At 35.6% G+C, this 13,933-nt stretch overlaps 1 protein-coding gene across 8 annotated transcripts in view; it reads right to left on the reverse strand.

The window, feature by feature from the left end:
• The window catches only part of ADGRL2 (adhesion G protein-coupled receptor L2), a 174,625-nt gene that overhangs the window by 138,325 nt on the left and 22,367 nt on the right, over positions 1-13,933 (reverse strand). The gene's annotated exons all lie outside the window — the stretch shown is intronic.

Below are 13,933 nucleotides of genomic sequence, written 5' to 3' on the forward strand. Positions count from 1 at the left end.
ATGCTCTGTAAGTGGCTACTTATTTCACAGTGTCATAATAATAATATTAATTTAAATAAAAGCTGACCACAATTTCAACACATCCGTTGTCCACTGTGGGAATTTTTGTTTGTTTGTTTAAAAATCAGATCCAGAAAAGGTTGTGACAGTAATAAGTGTACAGCTTACTTACGGGTCACTATTGGGCTGAACTAAGATTTTATTTCTAGAAGAAAAAAAGCAAGACAGGAGGATGAATAATACAGATGAAAATGGACAGGAAAAAACAAGCCAACCTAAAGGCCCATCTCAGATATGTAAGAAGCGACAGACAGAGGCATGACAGAACACTTCACCCAACACTGCTTGGTTCTCAACATACTCTCCAAAAGTTACTCAGTTCTGTTTTAATATCTCTTCAGTCAAAAGGTGATTTGACATTTTTGACCTAAAAATAGCAACTTTATAGGTCTTTAAAAATAAAACTATCTAGTCCAAGGCTACAATAGCATACAATAGAAGAAGAGCTTGCAGCAAACACAGTGGAAGTTTTCAACAGCTAGAGATTTCACCCCAATGATTTCTCGTCTCCAAAATAAAAAACTAATTCACTGTGACAGTATTATTTTACAACAGCTAAATAAATACAAATTTTTAGCTTTTCCAATGTTGTTATTTACTAACTAGAACATGTAGCTGTACAGTCCAGCTGGCTGAGAGCAGAATGAAGGAAAATAGGCTGTTCCTGGCTAGCAGTGACCTTCATCCTTGACTCTGGACACACATTTCTTCTCCTGATCTCACAATTTATCACAAGATAAACTGGAAACTTTTTATTTTAAATAAGCAGTTTTTCAATAAAGACCCAGACATGTGTACTCAATTGTATACACATTCATGAGCAGATATTTACTTAAGATTGGTAAAACTTTGTTATTATTTAATTCACTTTTGAAAATATTTGCAAAACACGGTGTCTAAGAACAACTTAAGATAGCTAAAACTAAAAATACAGTCATACATCTAACTATTTTCAAATATTTAAATATGCTACTAAACCTTGCATTTCTGTCTAGGAAGGTATTTATCTTGCAATGGCCACTGACAGTTTTAATTTCCAAACAGTAAGTACCGACCACTTCAACATCCGCAGAGCACCAATTTCCTAAAACCTGAACTTATACACAAGTCCATTGCCCACTTCCCATTTTTAGCCCCACTCAATAAGACAAAATTATGATATTTTTGTGTTTGTGTTATAATTCTATAACAGGTCCTGGAGTACAACTTATTAAACTGGTGTTGAACCGACTGTGGTGTGGGAGGAAAAGTACCACTGCTTTTCCACTAAGGACCAAAACATCAATAATTCAAGTTGATTGGGAAACACTACTCAAGCAGACAATTAATTTTTAAGAATGTGGTAGAGATAGTAACAAACATTGCAAAATTATTTTAAATTTTACAAGACTCATCAACAAAGCTTACAAATATGAAGCTTTTGAAATAACAAAAATCTACATCTCTTCTTTCTCCAGGTTAAAGGAAAATGGAGTCTAGGAAACATTCTGGAATCCAGCCAGCAAAACTACGAGCATCACCTGCGACCCCAGCAGCTGCACAGGGAGAATCCCCCCAGAAATTCACTAAAACAGAAGAACACCTGAGAACCCTTTGTTTTTTTTAAGAAACGAAAAAAGAAAGCAACACTCTACCAGGCACAATTAAAAATGCAAAGTCCACCTATCCGCTCAGGTGGCTCCATTTCCAAGACACTCATAAAACCACACGGGCTCCAGGCACGCCACTGCCTGAGACACTCCTGCAAGCTTCCCAGGGTGCCCCCACCATTCCCTGCAGCCCTGGGCAGGGAGCATGGCCAAAGCCTCCCCCTGCCCCAGCACACGTGTGCCCTTTCCAGGAAGGGAGAGAAGTAAATCAGTGCTTCCTATGAAGCACAGGATGAACCCTTCTGCTCATAAGAGCTCTTACTGTTTCCATAGTGAATGCCATTTACATGAAGGGATTATAAAGGTTCCCACATGAAAATGCATCTCTGGCATAACTACATTCTTTCAAGTTACTTTTCCTCCCACTTGCTATGGTTTCTAGGTGAAAGGAAAATATTGACAAAAACAGGACACGAGGGGGACAAAAGATAACCACAGACTGAAAAACATGAAACTGTCAAGCCATTTACAATTCTTTTTTTTTTAAACTTTAACTCCTCACGGCAACTGGGCAGCCTGAGATCAACTGCACAGGGTAAAACACTTTAATTTATAGCCTAAGGGTTCCTCCATGTCTAAGAGGAAGGAGCATGTAAAGAAATACAATATCTTTCTCAGCCCGTCTGTTCTTTGAAATGTCTTCATTAAAATGGAGATTTTGACTTTTTGACTGTGAATAACAGAAAAAGGACAAACCTGGTTTCCAAGGATCTTCATCTGCAGACAGCACACACAAAGCTCCCCCTTCACTCTCACAAGGATCGCACTCATGTATCGCAGGCAGGTTTTCAGGGGGAAGGGCAGATGGGACCACCTCCAGCTCATGATGATTAGCTAAATTAGTCCTAATTACACCTTTGTTTTATCATGAGGCAACTGAGAATAAAGCCAAGAATGTGGACCTGCAGGACAGCAGAACTCATACTTTCCCAGACCCAAGTGGCAGCCACAGCACAGATCACCAGTGCATCCAGGATGTCACAGCCCTTGTCACCAGAGAGCTACAAGTCACAAACCTACAGTAATAAAGCTGTTCCGTTTTTTTTTTTTTTTTTTTTTTTGAGGAGGGTAGGAAGGGGTGGAAATCTCTTGTATACATTGGCATTCAGTGTTTCACCAGCACAGCAGTAAAACCACAACTTTTTCAATGGTCATAACAGCTTGAGTGAATGTTAGAATATGATACCAGGAGCTACTCCTTTTTAGCATCTGTGAGCCCCAAGAAAATTTCTCTGAGCACACCTGCCCAGTTAGTATAGCAGCAGCTATATACTTTACATATGCACAAGATCTGAACAGTTTTCTTTTAGGTAACTTAAAAAATGGCTGCAAATAAGTACTAAATGATATATTAATCCTATCTCTCAGCTTTGCAGAGGCTGTGAACACAGTTGTGCAAACTGCTTAAGCACAGCACAGCACTGAAATAACAGCAAATTTTCTCACTGCCCCACGTATTTTCGGTGAACTCTTGCCAATTAGTTTTAATAATCTGTTAATGCTGCCGCTTTATTTGGTGCATTGGTTATTACGTATCTATTTAAAATACAAACTAAAATAAATAACTGGACATCTTCCACCAGACCTACTGAAAATTTCCATTTATTTGAGTCTGATTCAACTAACGTTAGGATTTTGATAACTTTTATTTATATGTAAAATTGTATTGAACAAAAATAATTTTTTTAAATAACTGTTTCATATATTGAGTGATTTTCTGTGGAAAATACGTAAGAACTAAGAAATTTACTGACTACGGAATCTTAGTGATAAATCACTTTCGGGGGGATATTAAGCTAAATATAATTAAAATAAACCAAATTTTTCAATTGGCTCTTAATTAGATAGAGAGCAGAAAGATGCTGACTACACGGTTAGTCACTATATTCTTATATTTGTTTTTTTTAAATTAAAATCTGCTCAAGCAGTATTTGCTCATCATGCCATTGACCAAAACACACTGTAATCAGAAATAATACCATTAGAAGTGAAGATAGAGGAAGGATATATGAATTCTGTACAGGTGACAGAAGCATAAGAAGAATTTTATTCACAGGTATATTTGAAAGGTTATATTGGTTTTATGTGTTCTGCTCGGCAGATTTTTCAGTCATGAGCCAAGAACTGCTGATTACTTGCATCCCATTTGCCAAATACAAAAGCTTTATTAGTCATAACAGCACGGCTGTTCCAAACAGACAAAGAGATATAAATAATAATAAAAAAGACAGAAGAAGAAAAAGACTTGCCCCTTATTCAGGGTTAGTTGTCTGTGGGCAGTTAAGTATGACTTAGTAGGGCTTCATTTCCAATGCACGCTACAAGTAAAATGACTACAGTGTGGATTTGTACTTTGATTTGTTGTCTTGCAAACAGAAGAATACTGATTTTAAGAGGCCATTCATTATGGCATTTGTACAAAAAGAAAAATGGTTAATCTATAGCACAGTTATATATATACACATTCTGAATGTTTCAGGAGAGCACACAAGGCTAACAATTTGGTAAGAATATTTCTGCATATATTTTCCTCTTTCAAATGTAGAAATTGTATTCTAAAACATTAGACAACTTTTTAAGTAATAAATATGTGCAAAGAAAATCCACTGCAATTTATTTTAATGCTTTTAAAATTAATTATGAATATTGGTAATATTAAAGCATGGATAAAATGCTTTACCTCTTACTGAATTTTTATGCATTATTCACCCTTTTTTTCTAAGTACTGGCTTCTTCTTAGCTGGGCCATAACAAGGCAAGCGCTGCCCTCAACAATGCAGTCACAGTTCACGCTCTTAAATCGGCTGGAGCTCCACATTCACTGGGGGTAACATTCATCCTTTTGTGTCCTCTTTTTACTTACAGACAAAAGATACTATCACTTTCCACAGTTCAAAATGAATGAAATGTGAAGCCAACCTAAGAACCTACAGGAGCTCGTCTAAAATAGAAAATGTTATTCTTCTTCTGAACACAAAACTAAAGACAAAGTTACAGAATTTTGCACTAGATACAATATGCATGGGCAACTGATCACAAATGAAGCCATATGCTGCTACTATGATAACAAAAATAATGAAGTTTTGAGAATTAACTTTAGAGCAGCTTTGGGGTCCCAGCTATTTTCGAGGGACCACAAAAAAAACCACATTAAAATCAATGGGCAACTGCTCCTAGCACATTTTCAGAAGTGGAATATATCATGTCAAAAGAAACATGTACATCTTTTCTCTGATGATCAATAACAATTTAAAACATATGGGTACAGAATCTTTCTATAAAAACTCTTACACATAGAATTAATCCAAAGCATCCAGGAAATGTTATGTCTTACAAATTTAACCAATATTACCACTGCATGTCTACAATGTATTGAACATGTACTGGAAGATTCTTATACAGTAAGAATTGTCATCTATATATTTTCTTAATTTGGAATTACCTTATTCTAATTTTGGTACAAGAAATCAGGAAAAGAAAGGTATTTTGTTTGTTTAAGCACTCATTATTTTAGTATTTACTGAGTTATAACTCAAGATATTAACTTAAAGTATGCGGCTGTTTCATCACACACTGCCATACAGACTGCTGTGCTACTCAATGCAGTTATTCATAAATGACTATATAACCTAATGTATTTTCTTCAATTAGTCCCCATAAGTGTTTTTTATTGACAAAATATAATTTAGTTTTATTAAATGTGACTGGAACATTGCTTCTGCCAAGTAAGTGAGTATTAATGTCTCACTTTTTTGGTTTTTTTAAAAAACAGATGGAAAATTTTAAGAATTAAGGAACAGATTGAATGCCACTTACATGAAAATTGTACAAGTATGACATTATTGTCACTTTTGTTGCTTGCAGTAATTTAAAAAATTATCTAAGTTACTTATCACCATAAAAACCTGGCACTACTGAAAGAGAAAATGTGTTAACGCTACAGCTAAAGCAAAAAAAATTACATTATTTTATTTAAGTAAGCTCTTCCAGAAAGCATATAAATTACTATTGTTCTACCTTCAAAATACAAGGCTGTTAAAAATATATCTTAATCACAGCGGCATTATCCTCACAACAGAACTAAAGTTACATATACATCTTGATTTCCGTATTGTACGGCAACCTCCACTGAGTGGAACTTCTGAAACATCCCTACCTCACCAGGAGAGAAAAAGACACACTGTGTAAAGAAAGATTATGTCCTTGCCTCTCACAATTCCTCAACAAGATTAAATTAACAAACCTCTCTTTCTTCATCATCACTTACACATCAGTATTTCCCCGTGCAAAAAAGGATGGCACAACTCCCAGCACCTACCAAAATCTCCAGGAACAACATAATTTATATATTTTCTGTAAATCTTACCATTATAATCCTATTGGGGTGTAATTGCTGTGGCTAATATTCTTACCCTGTTATGAAAATGCTCAACATAAATGTGGCACTGAGTTGTTAAGATAATACATGATCATGCTGTGAGAGGGTAATACCTATACAATAGCCCTTGCCAATTCCATAAATCTCTTTATTAGACAACAACCTATTACAGGAGATCTACTTAACTGTTTCCCTACTTAGAGGGCCATTTGGTGTTACAATAACAAGCTGACTTTTCACATTAGAAAGGATTAGCCAGTATAAATAATAAATTGACACAGAGTTACTACTCTTTTAGATATGGTAAATCTTTCCTGGTGTTTAAAAACCACCGAAACTAAACCCCTAAGATCATGTTAGGCTGAATGTATACTAAGTTTAAAGTTCTGTTCATTTAAACTAACAAAAAGGAAAAAAGAAAATCAGCTCTTTGACCAATTTATGCCACAGATTTATTACAGGAGAGCATATTACAGAAAGTTGTTTCTGTTTTACAGAATGTGCATACATACTGCTTTATTTTGTAACAGTATAATAGCAAATCATCTTCAAATTTACTGAAATATTTTAAAGTAAAATGATTGCCACCATTTTTCCAGAGAAGAATAGTACATCTAAGTACCATCTATTATGCTTCTTGCTCAGCAAGTGAAACTGTATTATATATGAATTATTTTCTTCTCTGAAGTCTTAACTTTTTGAAAGATCACATCATCTAAATAACTGCAATACAAATTATAAAGCCTGCAATACACCAGATGATTTCTTTCATTGTGCTAAATTAAGAATATATCACTGCCTAAAAAACAAATACCTGATTCTTCAAGCTAGTCTTTAAATTACAATTTACAAATAAACTTAGGTTAAGACATTCCTTGGTCTTTGTTGTCAGCATTTATTAAAGCTTAAGACAGAAATCCTTGCAGTTGTTTGCCTGCTTTAGTCCCCGACTGTATCAATTCATCAATTTGGATGAAATTCATTCACCTCTTTATATTTTAAACAGAGAAAAAGCAAAATTAAGAGTTAGCCTTTCATCACCTTGATTATGATCCATAACACTGCTTGAGTAAATAGAAAATACTTACCTACTGGTTTCTGGCTAGCACACTACTCTGCACGAGATGTGTCGAAGACCTGAAAGTACTCTGCTGGCTCTCTCGTGCTGACATGACATTTTTAGAATCTGAGAAGACAGTTTATGCAACAAAAATCTGTTTCCTGTCATACAGAATACCAAAACTGTCCTCTTGCACCTCAACTGGCAAGAATTGTTTTCCTCAACTCCTTTTTAAACTTCTGATAAAAAGGCACTTCTTTGAAATATGAAGTATTTTTTTAAGTTGGCTTATGCTTATTGATGTTTTATAATCTTTGCCCTCTGTGATTTGCTGTTACTGATGGACAGCCTTTTTAAAAGCTGTCTTGCGGAGCCTTTCTACTCTGCATAACAGAGGAGGCACTGTGAAATGAAATTGTACTTACTGGAAACAATTCAGCCCTGAATGCCTTGATTACTCTGATTATCTCATATACAAGCTCCCTCTGCAGGTAATAATAAGAATGAGCAAAAATATGTGAAAAATGTGGGTAACAGCCGGCATAGGAAACCAAATAATCAGTCATCATTTTAAAGAAACTCCCCCAGAAATCCTTCTCCAGCATAAGGAGGTAACACAGAAAACATTCTCCTCTTTTTTTCCCAGCACTATGCCTCTTCTTGTCTCCTTGGAATAGTTAAGCATTCAGCTTTAGCCTTTCCTATATCAAGCCACACACATTTCTTTTTCCAAAGTCACCTAAATGCTTTCAGTGCAGAAAAAAATAAAAGAGGGGAAAAAAACCCCCAAAAACCCCACCACTCCAAATAGTAAAACAAGTTCATCCTATCTGATGCATTTTTCTAACTGAAAAACAACCAATATCCCTTCATTCTATTTACCACTAGGAGGAAAAGCCTAATGTCACTTTTGCTTAAAACTACACATGCACTCCACCAAAGTTTAAAATGCAATTGAACTGAATGGTAAGCTATCTTGAAAATTAAATAATATACTTTTAAAAATTCCCTATCAATTTAAATCAAGTCATGAAGTAACAATGTAGTTTTCATCCAAGTGGAAGTAAACTGCTTTTCTCCCAAAAGACATTACCCCTACCTTAAAGTGTCTCAAGTTTGTTTGTCATAATGGCATGTGCTTCCTAGATAAAAATCCCTTCAATGCAAATGGGACAAAGCTTCCCGGGAATAAAGCTATAAATATTAAGTACATTGTAATTAAGCCTTCATTCTATCTAACCTTTAGCACACGCTCAAAAAAACTGGGAAACTATCAGGCAACATTAATTTCTCTTCCCAGACAGTGAGAACAAATGTATGCCTGTGGTTTTGTTTCTCTTACAGAGCGAAATCTCACTTTCTGCAAGTAGTGCCTATAGATGCATGAAGAACATTCATAAAATAAATTCATCTGCATTGGGCATAAAGTCACATATGCCCTGTGTCAACTTAATTTTCATTGGGAAAATAAACTCCAAAATACAACCTTTTAAGGTTTCAATATCAGCTTAAAACAAACAAACAACACAAAAACACAAAACCTCAAAAACAACCAAAACAAACAAGAAAACCAAACAAGAAATCAACAAAACAAAACAAAACAAAACAAAACAAAACAAAAAAAAAAATAACATAAATGGGAAAAAAACTCCTGATATTTCAGTATGGCTACAGCCATTATATAGAATAAATATAAGACAAATTACAAAGTTTGGGTGTTTACTTCAAGATGATAAAACTGCTGCAAATAGAGCTCTTCTTTGCTGATGGAATATCTTTAACAGTTGGATCATCAGCTAGTTAGTATAAAATACTATCATACACCTTCTCATAAATGAGGATATAAAGAAAGCAGGGGGGAAAAAAAGCCAACAACTTTTTGGAGAAATGATGATCTATTCAAGCATGGATAAGATTACTGCCTGAAGGGCAAAAGGATTTCTTCTCAATTTCAAATTATGTCAGCCTGCACCTCCCCTCTCTCTTCAAAACAGCTCCCAGCCTCAACCCGTTTTCCTGGCACAGAAGCTCAGCCAGGAATACACGGCTGCTGAGGCACTTTCTCTCCTTGAAGCACTTTATACTGATTTACACAAGAATCAGCCTCACCAATTGACAGTCTGCGTTTAAGAAATACTTATTAGACCGAAGTAAATAAAAGCTGCTGGAGACACTGCCAACAATATAGCTATGAATTGGTCTTCTGTAGAACGCTCATTTTGTTCAAAATGAAGATGCAATCATTATTCATTCTGGGAAAGCAGGTTTTTCCAAACTGGTAACTTCACACTGAAAAAGTCTAAAAAATAGTGTAATAGTTTAATGAAAGGATGCCTAGATCAGAAGAAAAGAATTCTGCCTACCATCAACACAGGCATTGGGAATTTGCCAGAGAAATGCAGAGGCAACAGCAGAACATGTTCTCAGAAATATTTTCTAAAAATGTCACTTTATTTAGAAGCAACGCTGCCTACTGCGAGGGAATTGTTCCTGAACACTGCTCACCCCGGCGTAGACTGCAATGCTGTAAAAAATTACAAATATGAGACTGTAAGAGAATATATAGAAAAGTGAATTAAAGTCTCCTTCTGGCATGTGATCGCTCTCCACCACCGCAGCACTGATTTCACAGTTAGGCTCTCTCTCTCCGCACACCCGAGCCCATCAACAGCAGAGCGAGTCTGATAGTCAGGAACAAGGTCGGTCATCCGCTCCCCAGCTGCCAGAAACAACTTTGAACAGTAATCGGCGTTATTATTCTGTCATCTGGATTCAGAGCAGTAATCGGTGTGAGGTGCCGACTGATGGGAAAATACCAACAGAGGGCACAAAGGATAGCAGCAGCCCAACCTAAACAAGAGACTGGGGATTTTATCACATCCACAGGCAACTGGATAAACAGAAGTACTGTAATTTTTAAAGCATAATTCTACAGTGATAAATCATTTTGCTGCTATTTTGCTGATCTTATCTACTTTTCCAACAGTTGCAGACACGAACGTAAGCGTCCAGGAAGGAGCTGCACCTCTCCAGCAGTGGTGCACACCCAGGGCTCGGCTGCTCCCACACTGTCCCCACCACAGAGGCAGCAAAGAAGTCCAAGAAATGGGAAAATTCCCTTCTCTACCATAAAATGAATAAACACTCCCACACCTATCAACGAATCAAGACATCCCTTATCTAAGTATTAAACACAATTTGTATAGTATCAGAACTCGCGATCTTAAATAGCACTCTTCAGTCGTGTTATTTCATTCCAGGTTTTGTAGCCCATCGCCATCAAGTAACACATCGTTAACATATAAACATATTATAAAAACACTCATCTGTGTTACATTTTCGAAAAACTGCTCCCCTCTTGCCTATATTGCCTGTTTTGCGAAAGGAAGTATCTTTCTTGCGATGGACAGGCAACATTGTATACAATGTAATACGTTGTTTACATTGTAAAAGAACAGTAAAGAAAAAATATTTCAGAGTTATTTAGTACGCTAAGGAACAAAACAGGCAGACCGAGACTCTACCATATTTGTATGAGGAAATGGCATAAAATAAAAAAGCCCTCCATTACATTAAAAGGAAAATATTCCTAATACTGCATCTACGCAAGAAACACAAGTAGCTTCTTATTAGCTCTAACTAGATTTTCTCTGAAGGTAGCTACTCTCACTACTGAAAAACAGACATTGATACTTAAATCTTTTTGTGTAAATGTTAGTGTTTATAATGTGCTCCTAAGAGATTAAGATTAGGAAAAAAAATAACCACACAACCAAGACAGACCCTATTTTTCTCAGCCCATGATCACTTGTCAAGCCATGATTAATGCTGTGCTCTGTAGAGGGAGACATTACATCTAGGCTACAACAGACCTAAATTTTACCCTAAGGCAGAAGTCTGATTTAAACATCTCTATTCAAAGTGACATTTGTCCTCTCTTTTCAACCAGTTTCCTCTGAAATTCCAGTAAACTGACTTTGTGACCTACAAATGGTCCATTGATTCTAACTTGTCGTGTTGCCCGTCCTTGTAGCAAAGTTAGTTTTGGTGACTGAATGAAGCAAGATGCTATGCATTCAAGAAAAATACAGGAGCAGAGTCCATTAGGTGCTCTATTAAATGCTCCATTGGATAACAGCAACTAGAATTCACGGCTGTAAGGATCCCAGCTTACACAGAAGAGCTAAAGATTAATACTGAGGTCAACATTAAAAATCAGAAAATATTTTTACATTGAGAAGTAACAATGGCCTTCATATTCTGAGGTGATGAGCAAAGATTTTTTTTTTGTATTACAGACAAGAAAATGGGCATTGTCAGAGCCACCCTGAAAAGTAATTACATTTTATCTCTTGCCTTTCACTCTGAAATGTCTGCTAAGGTATTTACATTTGTCTGTTATGAGAACAACATGTGAAAAAACTAGTTGTTATCACTTATCTCAAGTAAATACTATTTCTCCAGTGAATGGTATTATTCAATCTATTTTATAAAGTTATTGTTAGATCCTCCGATTTATCTGTAACTGCTATTGTAGGAATAAAAATAAGACATGCTTATACTTTATAAAGAAATAGACAAATAGCAGACCTGGACATGTAGAATAGTCAATATCCTTCTTACTGAACATGAAAAATGCCAACATTTGATAATATTAAGCAATTCAGACGGCGCTGGCAAGTTCCTACTAGCCAAGGTAATCTTATTTCTGGTGCTTTTCAGGGTAAATTGATTTTTTTCCTCCTCTTAGCTGCTCTGATAATTGAAGGAACATATACAAGTGTGATGGGATTTTACTTAGCAGACAACACACAAAACATTCCCCAAACATGGAGTATCTTACTCATAAAAACAGATTTTTGCTGTAATTAAGCAAACTGTATCTAATCTTGCTTTGTGCCAGAGTAACAATCAACAGCATTTTGCTAGAGACTGCACTCTACCTGTAGGTGTTGAGCATTGTGCTTCAGTAAGGCTGCAAAGCTTTTTACTATCCCACATTTCTAAATAATTTGGATAAATGGCAAGCTAGAGTCGGTTGAATCATTAGAGTACCTCATGAAAATCAGAAAGAAAGAATTCATGACATATGCATATTACATATTCTTTTAAAGCCCATAAAATGCTCCATTTAATGTAACAATCCATAACCTGGGGATGCTACGATTCTGAATTTGAAGACTTTTCTCCTTCCTCCTTTCGGAATCAATTTCTAGTTAACTATCAGTTTGCATATACACAATGCTGTCAGATCATAGCACTCACTAAGAAAGTGTATTTCTATAACTAAATTGCTGATATTACCCGACACAATCTTCCCAGTCCATGCTGTAGAAGCACTTCTCGTATATTACAGGCTGCAAGAAACATGAACTCCTAGAAAATTATCTATTGAGGAGGGCTTTAAGCCCATAATCTTTCACCTCTTAAATGAAGAATGTTAAAAGAAATCACACTTGCTAAAGATAGACTAGAAGTATTTTCTACACCAGGTATATATTCAAATTAAATCACAAGCTACCAATATTATAGAGCCACCTGCTACTTTTATTTTAAAAACTGTTGGAAACAAAATGCAGCTATCTTTGAAAACTATTTAAATATTAAACACAATTGTTAAGAGTATTGAGAATGGCCTTAAAATAAGTTTTTGTTTTTCCAGTTTTCTTGACATCCAATTACAACCACGATGGTCTAAATTTTTTACTTGTTTCATACAGAGGGTGTCTTTAAAAATAATAGACAGCTTTTAAGTTTAGAAGCTGTGCATAAATACTTAAGGAGGTGAATTTCTTGCAATTTCAAATCACTTTTGTACATCACAAACATCAATCCTAGAAAATGCTTTCAAAGAGTCTGTTTAACATGACATCTCCAAGTAACATGACTGACTGCAAATTTCACTAGGCTGTGCTCTGAGCTATCCTGGTTCATAACTGACTGCTTGTCTACCTGTGCTTGGATATGACTTCCATTACACAGCAGATGTAGTTTAACTTCTCCACTTGCAGCTGACTAGGTAAAAACCACCATTAGTTACTTCCAGGTCCTGTATAATCAGTCTTCCACAGATATTCCTTATGGAAATGCAGACAAATCACAGAGCATTTTCTGACATAAAGTGTTACTGGGAGATTGTTTGTCATTAATATTAGGCATGGCACAATCCCCAGCAGGAGCCATACTACAAGGTAACAGTATTTTCTTACAGGTATGTCAACATTTTGGGTGGACAGAGGATGAGAAAGGGCTTGGAAATACATAAAGTTTTAGTCCAAATTTCAGTAAAAACTTATGATTGTGTTTGTGTGCTCTCTAGATGTCAAACAATTCTTTCTTCTGTATGATTATCATGATTTACATTAATTTATGACACACTATCTAGAAATGTATTTCAAATAAAACTTTTGATAAATATTTTGCCTAGCTAGAGATTTCTCTCTCCAAAAACCCTTACATGAAAATTATGGACTTTTAAAAAAAGCTGTAATTCAAAACTGTAGCAAATTTTATTCATCGCAACTATTCTCATTTTTTAAAAAATCTATTCATCAAAATGTCATGTCTACATATCACATTTCCCGAATAAAACCAACCATATTATTACATACTATTAACCACAAAGACTACAAACTCCTAATACTATACTACCTTGCTTATTTAAATTTTAATAAGGTGCTTCCGTACTAGAGAGTAGGATTCCTGCGTAACCCCCTTTCCTGACTTTACGCATTAAAAGTGGTAAGAGATAAATAAAACATTGAGAAAGCTTCTGAAGTGATCAAA

This window comes from Oenanthe melanoleuca, chromosome 8 (assembly GCF_029582105.1).
Source record: "Oenanthe melanoleuca isolate GR-GAL-2019-014 chromosome 8, OMel1.0, whole genome shotgun sequence".
NCBI lineage: Eukaryota > Metazoa > Chordata > Aves > Passeriformes > Muscicapidae > Oenanthe > Oenanthe melanoleuca.